This window comes from Peromyscus eremicus, chromosome 2 (genome assembly GCF_949786415.1).
Source record: "Peromyscus eremicus chromosome 2, PerEre_H2_v1, whole genome shotgun sequence".
NCBI lineage: Eukaryota > Metazoa > Chordata > Mammalia > Rodentia > Cricetidae > Peromyscus > Peromyscus eremicus.
Window position 1 is genome coordinate 119326558 of NC_081417.1, and position 16771 is coordinate 119343328.

At 42.3% G+C, this 16771-nt stretch overlaps 1 protein-coding gene across 1 annotated transcript in view; it reads left to right on the forward strand.

Moving 5' to 3' along the window:
* Nucleotides 1-16771, forward strand: part of Fyb2 (FYN binding protein 2) — a 109987-nt gene that overhangs the window by 43737 nt on the left and 49479 nt on the right. The window lies entirely within an intron of this gene.

The window sequence follows — 16771 nt, forward strand, 5'->3', positions numbered from 1 at the left end:
TACCTGTTCCTCTCCTGTCGGGGAGGGCAGCCCACTGGGGAGACTCATGGGCCTTGTCAAACGCAGGCAAGAACCTCAGAGCCAGTATGCATATCCCCCAGAAAGGCTGCAGGAAGAACAGACGTACAAAGCAAACAGCAATTCTTGGTTTTAAATAAAAGATGAAATAAGATGCATTTCACTGCTGCACTGATGTTAAGTTGCACACGTCATCCTCTGAGGTACTTGGTACTTCTTAATTGTCCAGGTGGGTTTAGTATATTAACATTGGCCTTCTTAGTTATAAATCAAAGAAGAGGCTGAAAATGCTCTGGGCAGCTGTGGTGTTAGGAGTTGGAAATGGGATAAAAGATGTTCTATTTTTGGTGCCCCCTCCTGAGAATTTTGTTAGGGGAGAGTCAATTCATTAATTCACTTAGCCAAATAATGTCTCTTGAGCTTTTGAAGTGGTCTGCCTTGGGCCACCTGGTTTTTGTGGGTTCGCTCTTTTGCATGTCTCTTGGGGGCTGCAAAGCTGCTGCTGCAGCCCTCATTTTATGGGCCCAGATGCCCAGCTTCAGAAATGCTCCACTCACCAAGCCGTGATTCCAATCCTGATGTGCCCAAACTGTTTTGACTCAGCCTCACTCCCTCACAGAGATGTTCTTGGCAAGGACAGTCGTAGGAGGAGAGGCAAGCTGACAAACAAGCCTATTCCAATGCTGCCCTCAGATGTTCATAGTAGTCAAGCATGCTATCTACAATAGAGGAAGCACACGGTTCAGAGGTTGCATCAGTGAGAGAGCAGCCATGTGTCCTCAGGAGGGACCAGGAAGTCTTTAGAGAGGTATTCCTCCATTGCAACATTAGTAATCCTTAGTGAAAGCAGACCTTTAATACTCTGAGTCCTTGGGGACAGCTGATGGGGACTCCAGAGCAGTGCTTGTGTTACCAGACTAGTAGTGGTGCTGGCTGGAGTTGCTCACATTTCTGCAGCTCAGCTGGAAGCTGGCTGATTGAGAATCGCCCTAGGACCGGATGCGTAGACTTGGCACAGACCGTCATCATGAGACAGAAAGGTTCTCCGCTCTGGGGCAGCAGACAGGACAGTAGCATAAACAAGCACTTTCCCAGCCTTTCCCAGGTCGCTTTCACTCACAATCTATTGCTCAAAGCACCTCACTGGCCAAGTCCAGAGTCAGGCTAGAGAGACGCTGAAGACTCACATGCCAAAAGATGAGGGATGAAGGGAGGGTGGTAAGTGGGGATGTTAATCCACTCAACCCGTCAGTGAAGAGGGAACTCGAGACCAGTGGTGAGGATGAACGTTTACTCAGTATAATTCTAGTGAAGAGATGCCAAAGGAAGAGACAGGAGGTGTGTGGAGGTAACCTGTCTTTGTGGAACGAGAGAGTTGAGTGGAATCAGAATGTGGACAGTATAGACATGGGATTGAAGAGCAGACAGGAGCATTGTGAAGCACCTTGTGCACCCGTGGATTGTTGGGGTGGCCCTGTTCTACCAGGCAATGGTTGTGTTGTGCTAGACATAATTCAGGTGCTCAGGAAATTCCTAGTGTAATGTCCATTTGAAAGAGTTGATTGCCAGGTGGGTGGGTGAAGCTGCAGTTCTGTGAAAGAGACAATAATATAGAAGGTTCTAGCAGTGGTTCACACTAGCCACTCCATGGTCACAGGCCCAGAGTGGCCTGAAGTAGCAGCACAGTGCTGCCGTGCTCTGAGTCGGTCTGGCCTCACGGCTGCCGTTCTGAAAACATCTCAGAATGAGTGTAACTATGCTTGGCATATTGGCACTAAATGAAGATTTCTCTGGCATTTTAACCACAGCAACAGCAAGTCATTTTATACTGAGAGCTGTGAGGGGCCTTTGGGAGACAGTTTCCTGTGTGGCACTGTCTTCCTACAGGATTTATGAAGGCAATTTTGACTCTTCTCCCCTGTCACACTGGCTTTAGAACACAACTCCCATCTGAACTTCTTGTTATATGTGAATTGTGACGTAGGCACATATGATAAGAATGAAAGGCACAGGAGATAAGGAGGGCCCACAGTACTCAGAGGTGGAGTCATGAAAGAGGAACTACTTTGAGGTCTAGCCTACACAATAAGCAGGGGTTAGATAGGTCAACCAGTCTCTTTCATGATACTGTAATATAAAAATGAGATATAAGCAGGGCATTCCTCCTGGTAACACACACACACACCTGACAGGTAGCTGGTTGATGGATGGATGACTTGATGGGCAGTCAAGACGGAAATACAATTAGATACAATAGCACATGTTTATAATCCAAACACTAAGGAGGTTGAAGCAGAAAAATTGACATAAGTTCAGGGACAGCCTGGGCTACATAGTGAGATCCTGGCTCAAAAAATGAAGGAACAAAAACTAAAAAAAAAAAAAAAAAGAAAAAAAAAAAAAGAAAAGAAAGATGGGGAAAATGTGTTGAATATATGTAATAAAGAGGGATACACAGACAAAAAGTATCCTGATGTGGAAAAATAATTGATACGTTCAGATTATAGAAGAATACAGTCAACCATCTATACCTGTGGGTTCTGATCTATAGATTCAAATAAACCTTAGGTGAAAAAAGTTTGGAATAGATTCTGTCTGCTGAGCATGTAAAAACATCTTCACATCCTTATTTTCTGAGCACATGGTGTAGCTGCTATCTCCGCGCATTGGTACCATACTCGGAGTGCTAATAAGCTGGAGGGAAGTGTGCGGGAGAAGGTGTGTAGGTTCTACATACATACTAAGTGTTGTATAAAGCAAAATGGGCATCTGTAGCCTTGGTGTTTGCAAGGGATTCCAGAAGCAATTGCCCATAGATACTGAGGGGCAGGCAACTGTATATTAAAACCTTGCTAAGAAGTTTGGACTCTGTCTTGTCAATGACAGGACAGATGTTAACTTGAACATGTAACTGTCATAATGCCCAGTAGCCTTAGATACAATTTCCATGGAAACTGGGGCTTGCTGGAAAAGAAAAATCTTCCTTGTTCATGTATTAACCTTCAATGCAGATATTAGATTTAGGCATAGATTATCATAACTGGAAAAGAACTCGGCAGTTTTCTGATACAGCCAGGCCATGAGCATGAAGATAATGGAAGCCTCAGTTTTGAATGCCAACACTAGCACATAACGTTTGTAATATTGAGCCTGCCTTAACCTCTGCAATCCTGTTTCTGTTCTTATGCAATAGTGAAATGAGATGAGGATTGTAAAGTGTTCATTACAGTGTCTGGCATCCAGAGAGTGGCTCACTTAGCTATTATGTAACATCCCAAAGAATAAGAATAATTCGAGACCTCTACTTCTCAAACACCTATTGATGGGGAACTCGGTAGCTAGAATACGCAGTACCTATCTTTCTCTGTTAGATCAAATTTTAATTCAATTAACACATATTTCTCCAGTACATTCTGTATACTGAGCACTCTTTCAAACTAAGTTAGGAGAAAAATTGGCCTCCATACCCCAAAGTTTCAACCATTTGTCCCATCTGAACTTAAAACAGACAGGACCTTTAACCCTCCTTCTCAGGACGGTACTTAAAGCATAGAATGTCACCTTTCTATAAGTGAAAACACTTGTCTTTGATCTTTGTTGATGAAGTCCTTATATTTTTGCTGTATTGGGGAAGGAGGCACACGTTATAATCATCTCAATAAGAACTCAGTGGCATCAAAGATGGCCATCTTTCATTTCTGTACCTCTTCCTGCACTGTTCAATCTGAGAAGCAGATACTCCCAGAGTGAGAACAATAATAAGATCAAGCTCCTCTTCTACACTTGAGAGAAGTAGGAACATGCCAGAGCTTTGATGTGTGCATCTGCAAATGGGCATATGATAGGATTTCCTTGAATGTGTTGTGGGGACCAATACCACCAAGCAGTACACAGATGACGCCCAGTGCATCTTAGCTACTTCTTCAACACCACCTCACCATTCTTGTTTGTATCTGAAATATTAATGTCTTGTTAGCTCACAACAGCTCTTTAGAGGATGTTCTTCTCATCATTCTTTCATGCAAACCAAGCTGGCTGCCATCCTCTTGCATCAGCAGTCAGAGCTTGTGTGAACAAAGCAGGTTGGTCCCTGGGCAACAGCTAGCTTTAGGCCACTGTCAGGACTTAGCATGGTTGGCTAATGTTTCATTCATGAGCTATAAATACGGCTTTCTCCCTTTAAATAGTAGCAGAGGGTAATCCTGATTCAGGAAATGGCTGACTTCCATGAAAGAGAGTGAGAGGCCATTTATTTCAGGAGTAAAGAAAATGCCTATAGATATATGGGACCTCTGAAGAGCCTGCAGATGGGTTCATAGGAGTCTACCACTTTCTCATCACGTGTGTGTGTGTGTGTGTGTGTGTGTGTGTGTGTGTGTGTATGTGTGTGTGTGTGCTGGAGACAGAGTCCCACTATCTAGTCCAAGCTAGCCTTGAATACATGGCCACTTTGCCTCTACCTTGCAAGAGAACTTTAAAAAACGATGTTAAGATTTATTTTTATTACTTCTAATTATGTATATGTATGTTTCAGTGTATGGGTATGTGCCACTGTGTGCAGGTATGGGTCAGATCACCCTGGAGTTGGAGCCAGCTGCTGATCTGGGTGCTAGGAACCAGGCTTGGTATATGCTCTTAACCATTGAGACTCTAAGAGAATGTTTTTTATGTCTCCATTTCACAAAAGTATTTTGAGTCACGGGGCTGGTCTCTTTCATCCCTGGTGTTTTGGAACACACTTTTGTATCTATGCTTTGGTGTGCCTACCCCATGCAGAGTGGAACACAAAGCTTTCAAGGGCTGGAAGCCATTTGACAGTGTCAAGGTCACTCTGCACTAGGAGCAGGGAGTGGTGCGTCCCGTGGAAGCGGGGGGGGGGGGGGGGGGAGCAGGTGCCTCACATAGAGTAAAGAGATAAAAAATAACGATAATAGCAGCACTGAGAACAGACAAATGCATCCACAGCCTTTATCCAAAACAGCCACAGCAAAAGCTTTTAGAGAATACAGCATTAAATGGGACTTGAGAGGACCAAAGGAAGTTTAGAATAACTAACAAAGGCCTCTTGTAGGTGATGACCTTTTGCTTGACACCTGAATGAGAGCCCTGTCCATCATAGAAACACTCCAGGAGAGGACTCAGAGTCTCAAAGGAGACCCACCCTCCATGTATTTAAAGAACCAGACAGGGGGTGACCGTGGTTACAGCCCAATGAGCAAAGGGATGGTACATGGAAAATTCAACAGTCGGGGGATAAATTTGGCATTTGCCCTAAATGTTCTGACAAGCCAAGGGAAAGTTTCAAACTTAGGAGTGATGTGAGTGACATTTATTTTATACAGATCAACATTAATGTTGTATAAATTTGTATAAATAATTAATTGGGGGAGTAGGAAGATAGCCCAGGAAGTCATTAAAACATCAAAAGTAGCAACTTTCATAGTGTTTCAAGTACTTCACTTCTGGGTCCATTCCTATACCAGGTAGTCCATATCCCTTTTCATAGGTGAGTTACAGAGTTACAGAGAGGTTAAGAGGTTAAGTAACCAGACCTGGACTAAGGGATAGAAATGAGGTAGAAGGAATTATGTGGTCTATACTGGAAACCCCCCAGCAATCGCTGGCTCAGGTGTGGTGAGTGGGGTCAGGGCAGGTGGGATTCTAGGATGACTTCTAGTTATTTTCTGTTTCCTTCTTGGTTGCTGTCAACACAGGTGAGGGGCTTGGCACTAAACCCATGCCTAACACAAGACAAGAATGATTCTTCCGGAAGCTGCTTGGACTGTTTCTACTTTGTAGCCAGAATAACACAAAGCATGCCAATGTGTCTCTGTCAGTGTAGCAGACCTCTCAAGGCCAGTTTTTTAATTACTTGGTTTTCTTCCCTGAGAAGTTGCAGGGCAGGAAATCAAGATGAGGCACCCGTCTGTGTGACCAACAGCCAAGGAAGCTCCTCTTGTCCTGTCCTGATCACTGGGGATGCAGGGCCCCCAGAAACCCCAGTCTGCTCAGTTGGAGTGCTTGGGGGGACCAAATGCAGAGAAGGAATTTTTTTAAATTTATATCCTATAGAGTTTTAGATCTAGAACATTCTGATGGCTTCAGTTTAAATCACTCCAAACCTTCTCACCATTTTTAGACTTCAGGGGCATACCACAGCTACCGTGTGTCCTCCTCTTTACAAGGGCTATGGTGTCAGGAGCAATAGACACACTAGAACACTTCTCCTATTTCATGTTTTAAGAATTCCTCTTTGGAAAAACTTCACCCAGAGCTTCTATTATTACTTTCCAATCACAAAGTCCTATACCTCAGACTTGTGTCCCTCATTTTAAGGCTCCCAGCCACAGTCACCCTGGAAAAGAAGCAGCTTCTAGTGGCTCCTAGATGTCTGGCCCGGAGAGTCATGTCAAAGAGTTTCTGATGATGCAGTCAGGTCAGGAATACCCAGGTCTGTCCTGGTCGGTGTGGCTCTTCCTCAGGATGAAGGGAGCCTAAGAGGAGTGCTCAGGGCCCACTCCAAAAATTCTCTTTAGGTTTCACTTAAGAGCAACCCAGGGCAGAACTAAGATACACAATGGTTTGGAGCCACACACTCTTCACCAATGGCATTCAGATGAAAAGTTAGGAAATGACAGATTTGAGGAAAATTGACCATTTGCAGACTGCACTCTATTTTTGTACACAGGTCTCTTCAGTAAGGTTGATTAAAAGCTAATCTTAAGATATGGCCACATGCCTGGCATTGCTTAGACTTTTTTATAGCTGCTAGACTCGTGTGAGGAAGGCGTTATTTACGGTCTTGTTTCATAGATGAGAATTCAGGGATGGTGATGTTCCTTAACTTGATCCAAAGTGTGATGTATACAGAGGTTACTCAGGATATGAACTCAGGACTTTATTAAGGATTTTCAACTACACTGTATCCTCTCAGACTTTCCAATAGAAAGAATTTTGGAGGAATCTATTATACTAAAATCCACGAATAAAGGGGTCGTCTGTGGTTTTCATCTCTATTTCCCAGTACCTATCACGCAAGGGTTTGTAAAGAATAATTACTGAATGGCTAAACGATGGACCACGGGAACATCAAATAAACTGAATGAAAGGAAGATGGATGAATGAACTAAATGATACACCTTCCACTAACGCTTAGGCAAATGATAAACATTTCTGTATCGTGCTCTGATTTGCATATCTGGTGTCATAGCCATCTACTGTTTGAGCTTGGTGAGTGGCTGGTTGAGCTCTTCACTTTTACCTGGGAGCCGTGTGAAGATGAGGTTCATGTGAAGCATTCCGTCCTCCTCTCAGTCTGGAGGCCAGCTCCCAGTGGATTGCCAAGACATTGTCCTTGTTCTTTTAGCTTGCACTGAAGACATGTTCCTCTCCCCCCTCTTTTTTTATGAACTCCTAGCTCTGTGGCTACACCATGAAATTAGTCCTCAAACAATTTGTCATCCATTTTGAATTTAGAATAAAAGCTAAAACCATGCTTTTTGCCAGAGTCCAGGAGGTCCTTTGTATGTTCTGGCCATTGCTTCTCCAGGCTTGTCTCCTAGTTCCTGTCTCGCATGACTGCTGCCTTTCCACCTATGGAGGAGCCTGTTGGCAGCTACTCAAGCAGGCTTGCGGCAATGATGCAGAAATCCTAGCCTCCTGCTTTGTGTGGAAGCGTCGTCTTCCACGTCATGTCCTTCTGAATCCTACTTGTCACACATGATTCATTTTTATGAATTAGGTAATTCCGTAATTATCAGACACAAGTATGTGGCAGCCATAGTTTAGGCTCTGTCCTCAAGCAGAATATTTTTTTTCCGTTGGAAGAAAGACAAGTAAGTCAATGATGACATACTCCGAGGCAGTCTCAAATGCGTCAACATCAAACTTCTAGTTTCTAGCTCAGTTCCTCATCCAAGGTACTAAGTTCATAGATGGAAAGAAAGGAGTCCTCCTGTCCCTAAGAAGTTATTATTGCTTTGTATTTAACTCTTTACTGTTCAGATCAGGGATGCCTGAGTGCAGACACCTTGCAATACTCTAGAACAGTATGTGACAGGAGGAGCTGACTGGGAGAATGTGATGATGCGATATTATCTTCCCCTACCTGGGAATGTCTGAAATGATGCCATGTGTTTTTTGAGCATTTATATATGGTGCCCCAAAATGTTCAGGTTTTAGAGCATTTCTGATTTTGAATTATCAGACTAAGGATACCCAAATGGTAAAATGTATGCAAATATTCAAAACATCTGAGAAACATTGAAATCTGAAACAGTTCTGTTCCCGTGGTCTTCTGAGAAGACGGGCTAAGTCTTTGTTGCTGCGAACACCAGAAGGTGATGCACTTGTCAACTGGCAGTCGTCAGCATGCCAATACTATCTCAGGTACTGGATACCCAGAGTGACACAAGGTGTCACATGACCCCATAGCAACAGAGATCAAATTTAGCTAGGTTTAAAAGTCAGAAAATAATTTATTGATTATGCCTGTGATTTATAGGCAGAAAGTGAGACATAATGGTATGTAGGCACAGATGGGAATGGGGGACTACTTGAAAAGATAGCTGGAGAAGCACAAAGGTGGGATCTGGTGTAGAGAGGAGCTGGCCGCACAGAAACCCTCCCAGGTTCAGGCCCTGCCCTTCAGAACCTTGAAGTTAGCAGCAAACATGGCATCCTTGCAAAGTAGGAGGGAGACCCACATGGTTAAAGCTTGGCAAGTAGCAGGGGACAGCACCCTGGAGATGTGCCCAGGAATGCAATGAGGTGGGGAGATTAACGTTGTATATGTGTGTACATGTGTGCATGCACACGTGTATGGGGGCCAGATGTCTGTGACACGTGTGTTCTTCAATTGCTCTCCACCTTCCTTTTTGAGACAGGGTGTCTCACTGAACCTGCAGCTTACTAGTCAGCTAGATTGGCTGGCCAGCAAGCCCCAATACTCCCAGTACTCCTCCATACTCCCAGGCATCAACTACAACCTCCGTAGTATTGAGGTGACAGGCATTTCCCACCATGCCTGGCTTTTCATGTGAGTGCTGGTGATCCGAAGTCAGGTCCTCATCTTTGTGCTTCCAGCCCTTTACCAAATGAACTGGCCTCCTCGTCCACTAAGGCTGTTTTATCACTATCTGTGTTTAGAACCTAGGAGGCCTTTATAAAGAATCATAGGACCATGCCTAGATTATATTTCTAGATCACTCTAGTTGTTATGTGAAGAGTAGCCTATGGAATGGTAAAAGAAAATGGTACTTCATAGGTTTTTTTGTTTTGTTTTGTTTTGTTTTTTAAGAAAATGGAGTTTGAGAGGAAGCCATTGGTGATACTGTAGGTAGAAGAGTCCCATGTCTCCAGCACACAGAGGCAGTAAATAGGCTGCAGGAATGGTAGGCAATCTGACAGGACTAGAGTGGGTAGTAGTAGGGTGCACTTGGGATGGGGCTGCTTCATATAATAGCTGTTCAATGAGTATCAGCTGAATAGTAAACTCATGTTCTTCAGCGGAGACTCAACTGCATCCAGGCTGTGTTTGCCATCCTGCTCCCAACCCCCCCCCCCATGTTCATCTCACCTTATAAGTTCACTATAAATAAGGAGGGGGAGTCAGCCTAAATTTTCTTTACTGAGACATTTTAGCATCAACTGGTTTGCATTGAGACCCTTCCCAAGTGCTGAGATTGCAGGCCTGGGCCACCATGCCCTGGTTAAAAACTTCTTTCCTATACTGGAGAGATGGCTTTTCAATAAAGCATTTGCAACACACGAGTGAGGACCAGAGTGTGGGTTCCCGGAACCCACACAGAGGCCAGCTGCAAGAGTGTGTGTCCTACAGTCCTGCCGCTCCTTCAGCAAGATGGGATGTGGAGACAGGAGAATCCCCAGAAGCTTGTGGGCTGGGTAGTCTGGCATGCACAGTGGCCAACAAGAGACCTAAAGGGAATAAAAGCACAAATTGTAGAGTTCTTGAACTCTACATACTAGCTATGTGATGTTAGGAAAATGTCCTATCCCTGAAACTTCCATTTCTTCTTCACATAGGGTTTAGTGAGATCCCATTCTACCTTATAGGGTTGTTGTATCAGTGGGATAAAAATCTATAATTCTGACAAGTAGAATCATAAACATTAGCAGTCTGTAATCCCCTGAAACAGCGGAGTTTGTCTCCATTAAGGTCTCATACTACAGGCAATGGGCAGTCTAGAACCTGACTCCTCATTATAGCCTGCCACTAGCTCAGAGTGTGGCCTCGATCCTCTGCCTCTAAGACATGTGGGGTTAGATATCATGGCACATCCCAGAGCAGACATCCTGAAATGTGGACCGCAGGTAGTTTGTCTGAGTGATTGATCACCTAGGGCTCACAGCCCTTCATTCTGTTTACTCCGCTGAAGCTGCCCTTGCTTTACTGAGCATCTGCTTTGATATTGCACAAGAGCTTTCAGAAGGTCGTTTGCAGACCATCACTGAATCTACTGGATCCCTATAATGAGATGTCAAGTCACACTTCATGGGTGAGAATGTCATACGTGAGAATGGCTTGCCGGTCATGTATCTCCCACGCAGATGGCTCAACTTGTCTGGCCTTGGATCAGCCTCAAACTTTTTGAAAACTATCTTTCAAAAGCCCCTCATAAGCTAAATTCTCTCCATAAACTCTTTGTCACTAGCCAGTGCTTTATTGTTTTCAATGTCTAGTTTCCTTTGCTTCTAGAGTGGCTTGTGGTAGAGAGGAAAATCAGATGAACCCATCGGGCAGTCTGGCTTCCAGATCCAGGTCCTCTGTGTCACAGCAGTCTAAGCCTCATTATTGTCATCTGGGGAATACCTCATGGTGCTACTGACAGAGTTAAATTAGGTACAAAACTTAACGAATACAGTTTGTGCCAAAAGAGTCAGGTGTTGTGCCTGTGCCTGTGATCTTGGCTGCTCTGGACACTGAAGCAGGTGGATCATTTGAGTCTGGGAATTTGACAGCAGCCCAGGAAACACCTTGTCTTAAACAGAACATGAATAAAAGTGTACATCTTAACCGAATGAGAATTGCAGAGGTTCTCAACTCTTGTATCTGCAGCAGACATACCATTCTCTCCTATGGCTTTAGATAACTATTTGATCAGTCCCCTGGGGTCCTCTTTGCTCTATATCTTATAACATCCTTTTTCCCCTCCCCACCTTTTTCCTCCCTCCAAATCCTCCCAGGTCCTCCCCCTGCACTCCCTCTCAAATTCATGACCGCTTTCTTTCATCGTTATTGTTACATATATGTGTAAATATGTAAATATAACCACTGAATCTATTTAATTTTGCTTGTATGTTTAAGATTTCAAGGCTGACCGTTCATATTGCATAATCAGTTGGGAGCTCATCCATGGGAGAGAGTAGTTCTCCCTCTCTCAGCATTTATTAGTTGCAATTCTTTGTCTAGAGGAAGGATCTGTAAGGTATTTCCCTTCCACTTTACCATGTCTATTGGCAGTATCCTGTTCAGGTCTGGTTTAGGCAGCCATAATGTTCAGGTGTCAGGGGTATAACTTCATTGTCATTTCCGAGAGATACAATCTCACAGCAGATGTCCTGGTTCAATGGCTCTTAAAAATCTTTCCTCCATCTTCCATGGTGTTCCCTGAGTCTTAGGTGCAGGAGCTGTGTTGTAGATGCAGCTGCTGGGGCTGAGCACTCCATCAGTTGGTCTCTATGTTTTGACAAGTTGTGTAATGATCTCCATTGTGAAGAGCAGCTTCTTTGATGAGGGGTGACTGCTATATTTATACCTGAACTTTTTGAGCTAGGAAATACAGATGAGAGAGAACATGCTGTGTTTCTCTTTGTGGGTCTGGGTTACCTAACTCGGTATGATCTTTTCTACTCCTGCTTATTTACCTGCACACTTCATGCTTTCTTTTTTATTTACAGCTGAATAGTATTCCATTGTGTATATGTATCACATTTTCATTATCAGTTTGTCAGTTGAAGGACATTTAGGTTGTTTCCATTCTCTAGCTATTGTCAATAGAGCAGTCATTGAACATGACTGAGCAAGTATCTATGGAGTAGGATGTCCAGTCCTTTGGACATATGCCAAGGAGTGGCAGAGTGGGGTCTTATGGTAGATTTATTTATAGCTTTCTGAGAATTCTCCACACATATGACTACACCAGTTTTCAATCCCAACAACACCAAATAAGGGTTTGCCTTCTCCCACATTCCCTGTTGATTGTTTTGTTGATTTTTTTTTCCACTTCTGACTAGGGTAAAAAGGAATCTCAAAGGTGGGTTATTTGTTTGTTTTATATCTAGTTTGTTGAGTTCTTTAGATATTTTGGATATTAGCCCGCTATAAAATGTATAGTTGGTAAAATAAAAAAATCTTTTTCCACTTGTAAGATGTCACTCTGTCTGAATGATAGTGTCCTTTGCTGTGCAGAAGCTTTTCAGTGTCATGAGGTTGCATTTATTAATTGTTGATCTTAGTGCCTGAACTATTGGTGTTCTTTTCAGAAAGTCTTCCTGTGTCAATGAGTTCAAGGTTATTTCCCACTTTCTCTTCTATCAGGTTCAGTGTATCTGGTTGTATATTGAGGTCTTTGATCCATTTGGAGTTGAGTTTTGTATAGAGTAACAAGTATGGATTGGTTTGCCTTCTTGTTCATGCAGCCATCCAGCTTGACTAGCACCATTCATTGAAGATACTGGCTTTTTCCAGTGGCTACTTCTGGCTTCTCTATTAAAAATCATGTGTCCATAGTTGTATGGATTTATGTCTGGGTCTTCAATTCGATTCCATTGATCAACTTGTCTGGTTTTTTGCCAATACCATGCATGCTGTTTTTATTACTATAGTGTTTGCAGTACAATTCGAGGTTGGGGGTGGTGATACTTCCAGCAGGTCTTTTATTATTCAGGATTGTTTTAGCTCTCCTGGGTTTTCTGTGTCTATATGAAGCTGACCATTTTCAAGATCTGTGAAGAATTGTGTTGGAATTTTGATGGGGATTGCATTGAATCTGTGGATTGCTTTTGATAGGATGACCATTTTTACTATGTTACCCCTACTGATCCATGGTCATAGGAGATCTTTTCATCTTTTGATATCTTCTTCAATATCTTGAATTTTTTTTACCATACCAGTCTTCCCTGTGCTTAGTTAGAGTTACCCCAGGATATTTTATAATGTTTAAGGCTACTGAGAAAAGTGTTGATTTCCTGATTTCTTTCTCAGTCCATTTGTCATTTGTATATAGGATGGCTATTGATTTTTGTGAGTTAATTTTGTATCTAGCTACTTTGCTGAAAGTGTTTATCAGCTGTAGGAGTTTCCTGGTGGAATTTTTAGGGTCACTTATGTAGACTATCATATCATCTGCAAATAAAAATACTCTGACTTCTTCCTTTCCAATTTGCATCCCCTCGATCTCTTCTAGGTGTCTTATTGCTCTAGTTCAGGCTTTAAACACTATATTGAATAGGTATGGAGAGAGTGGACAACCTTGTCTTATTCCAGATTTTAGTGGAATTGCTTTGAATTTCTCTCCATTGAAGTTGATGTTGCCGGTTGGTTTGCTATAAACTGCTGTTATTATGTTTAGGTACATCCCTTGTATCCCTTTACCAGGAAGGGGTGTTAGATTTTGCCAAAGGCCTTTCCTGCGTCTAATGAGATGGTCATATGGTTTTTGTCTTTCAGTTGGTTTATTTGGTGGATTATATTTATTATTTTACATATGTTGAATCATCCCTGTATCTCTGGGATGAAGCCAACTTGATCATGGTGGATAATCTTTCTGATGTGTTCTTGGATTCAGTTCATAAGTATTTTATTGAGAATTTTTGCATCTATGTTCATAAGGGAAATTGGTCTGTAATTCTCTTTCTTTGTTGGATCTTTATGGGCCTTGGGTATCGGGGTAACTGGCCTCATAAAATGAACTAGGTAATGTTCCTTCTGTTTCTATTTTGTGAAATAACTTGAGGAGTATTGGCATTAACTCTTCTTTGAAAGTCTGGTAGAATTCTGCACTAAAACTATCTGACCTTTTTTTGTGTTTTGTTTGTTTGTTTTGTTTTGGTTGGGAGAATTTTAATGACTGCTTCTATTTCACTGGGGATTATAGGTCTACTTAAATTGCTTATCTGATCTTGATTTAACTTTGTTAAGTGGTATATATTGGGGAAAATATGCATTCCCTTTAGATTTCCAATTCGTTGGAGCACAGGTTTTTAAAGAATGTCCTTATGATTCTCTGGATTTCCTTGGTGTCTATTGTTATGCCCACCCTTTTTCATTTCTAATTTTGTTAATTTGGATCTTCTCACTTTGCCTTTTAGTTAATTTGCCTAGGGATTTGTCAATTGTATTGATTTTTCTTGAAGAACCAACTCTGTTTCATTGACTCTTTGAATTGATTTTTTTCTATTTTATTGATTATCAGTTGAGACGTGCTTTATGTCCAAGCCTGTGGTCAATTTTGAAGTTGCTAAGGTGTACTTTTCTCTGTTTGGGTGAAATGTAGCGTAGATATCTGTTAGGTCCTTTGGCTTATAGCATCAGCTCCAGCATTTCTCTGTGTAGTTTTATCTGGATGGCCTGTTTATTGGTGAGAATAGGGTTTTGAGGTCTCCCAACATCAGTGTGTGAGACTCAACCTGTGATCTAGACTGTAGTAGTGTTTCTTTTATAAACTTGAATGTCCTTGTGTTTAATGCATAGATGTTTAGAACTGCAATGTCTCCTGGTGAGTTTTTCCTTTGATATGTAGTGTCCTTCCATATCTCTTCTGATTCGTTTTGGTTTGAAGTCTATTTCCTTAAATATTAAAATGGCTACACCAGCTTGTTTCTTAGGTCTATTTGCTTGGAATACCTTTTTCCATTCTTTTATTCCTAGGTGATGTCTATCCTTGATGTTAAGGTGTATTTCTTAGATGTGACCAAAGGATGGATCCTGTTTTCCTATCCATACTGTTAAGTCTGTGTTTTTTTTTAAACTGGGGAATTGAGATCATTGATGTTGACAGTTATCAATGATCAATGTTTTTTTTTTTAATTCCTGTTATGTGGTGGTGCTGGTGCTGCTGGTGCTGCTGGTGCTGCTGGTGCTATGCTTTCCCTCTTGGTTTGCTGGGATTATTTATTTATTCCTTGTGTGTTCTTGACTGTGGTTAACCTCTTTAGGTTGGAGCTTTCCTCCTAGAACCTTCCATAGGACTGGATTTATAGATAGATGTTGCTTAAATTTGGTTCTTAACATGGAATATCTTATTTTCTCAATCTATTGTGATTGAGAGTTTTCCTGGGTATAGAAGTCTAGGCTGGCATCTGTGGTCTCTTTGTTTGTAGAACATCTATTGAGGACCTTCTGGCTTTTAGAGTCTCCACTGAGAAGTCTAATAAGTCTATATTAGATCTATGATTCTAATAGGTCTGCCTTTATATGTCACTTGATCTTTGCCTTTGCAGTTTTTAATATTCTTTCTTTGTTCTATATGTTTAGTGTTTTGATTATGTGGCAAGGAGACTGTCTTTTCTGGTCCAATCTATTTGATGTTCGGTATGTTTCTCATACCCTGATAACTATCTCCTTCTTTAGGCTGGGGAAATTTTCTTCTATGATATTGTTGAAAATATTTTCTGGGCCTTCGACCCATGCTTCTTCTCCTTCCTCTATTCCTATTATTCTTAGGTTTGGTCTCTTCATAGTGTCCCAGATTGCCTGGATGTTTTGTGCCAGGATTTTTTTTCAGATTTAACATTCTCTTTGTTGGAGGTATCCATTTCTTCTGTCATGTCTTCAATGACTGAGATTTTCTTCTCTGTCTCTTGTATTCTGTTGGTAAGGCTTGCCTCTGAAGTTCCTATTTGAGGTCCTAAATTTTTCATTTCCAGATTTCTCCCAGTTTTCCTTGTTGATTCTATTTCTACTTTTAGGTCTTGAACTGTTTTATTCACTTCCTTCCACTGTGTTTTCATAGATTTCTTTAAGGGACTCATTTCCTCTCTAAGTACTTCTATTACAGTCATAAAGGCTGGCTTTGTCTTGTACTTCAGCTGTGTTGTAATCTCAGGGCCTGCTGTGGTAGGGTTGCTGGGCTCTAGTGGAGACATAGTGTCCTGGCTGTTAATTTATTTTTTTTAAGGCTGGCATCTAGACATCTGGGTTAGGGATGATTGTAATCTAGGTGCTGATATTTGAGCTTGTCTTTGTTGGTTGGGTGTTTTTCTATTGGTTTCTGTTACTCTCTTCTTGTTAGGATAGTGTATGTTGCCTGGTAGGGAAATCGTTTGAGATTGGTCTAGGTGTGGCCACTGGGGATTCCAGGCAAAATGTGTTTCTAGGTATTGGCAGCTGACATTTAGGAATAGGGATGGACTAGGAAGGGGGTGGCTGTTAGGGTCCACAGGAGGGAAGAGAGCAGGGTATTCCACCAGGCTCTGTTTAGTCCCCTGGTAAAGGAAGCAGAGAATGAGGAGTGGCCACGTAGGTAGTCTGCTACAAAGCTTGGGATGACACTTGGGGACTGGATTTGGAGATGTAGAGGGAGAGTAAAGATATGAAGCTCACCCACCTGCTTCACTGACCAACTTGTTTCTCCATCAGGATTGGCAGGCAGGTTACCACAGAACGCCATCTGGAGTTGGGGGCTAGGATAACAAGATCAGTAGAGAGGAAGCTTGGAGAAGAAGATCTGTGTGATCCACTGGAGACTGGGGGCAAGGGTAGAGAGGGAGGTGAGGCCACAGCAGATGGTCT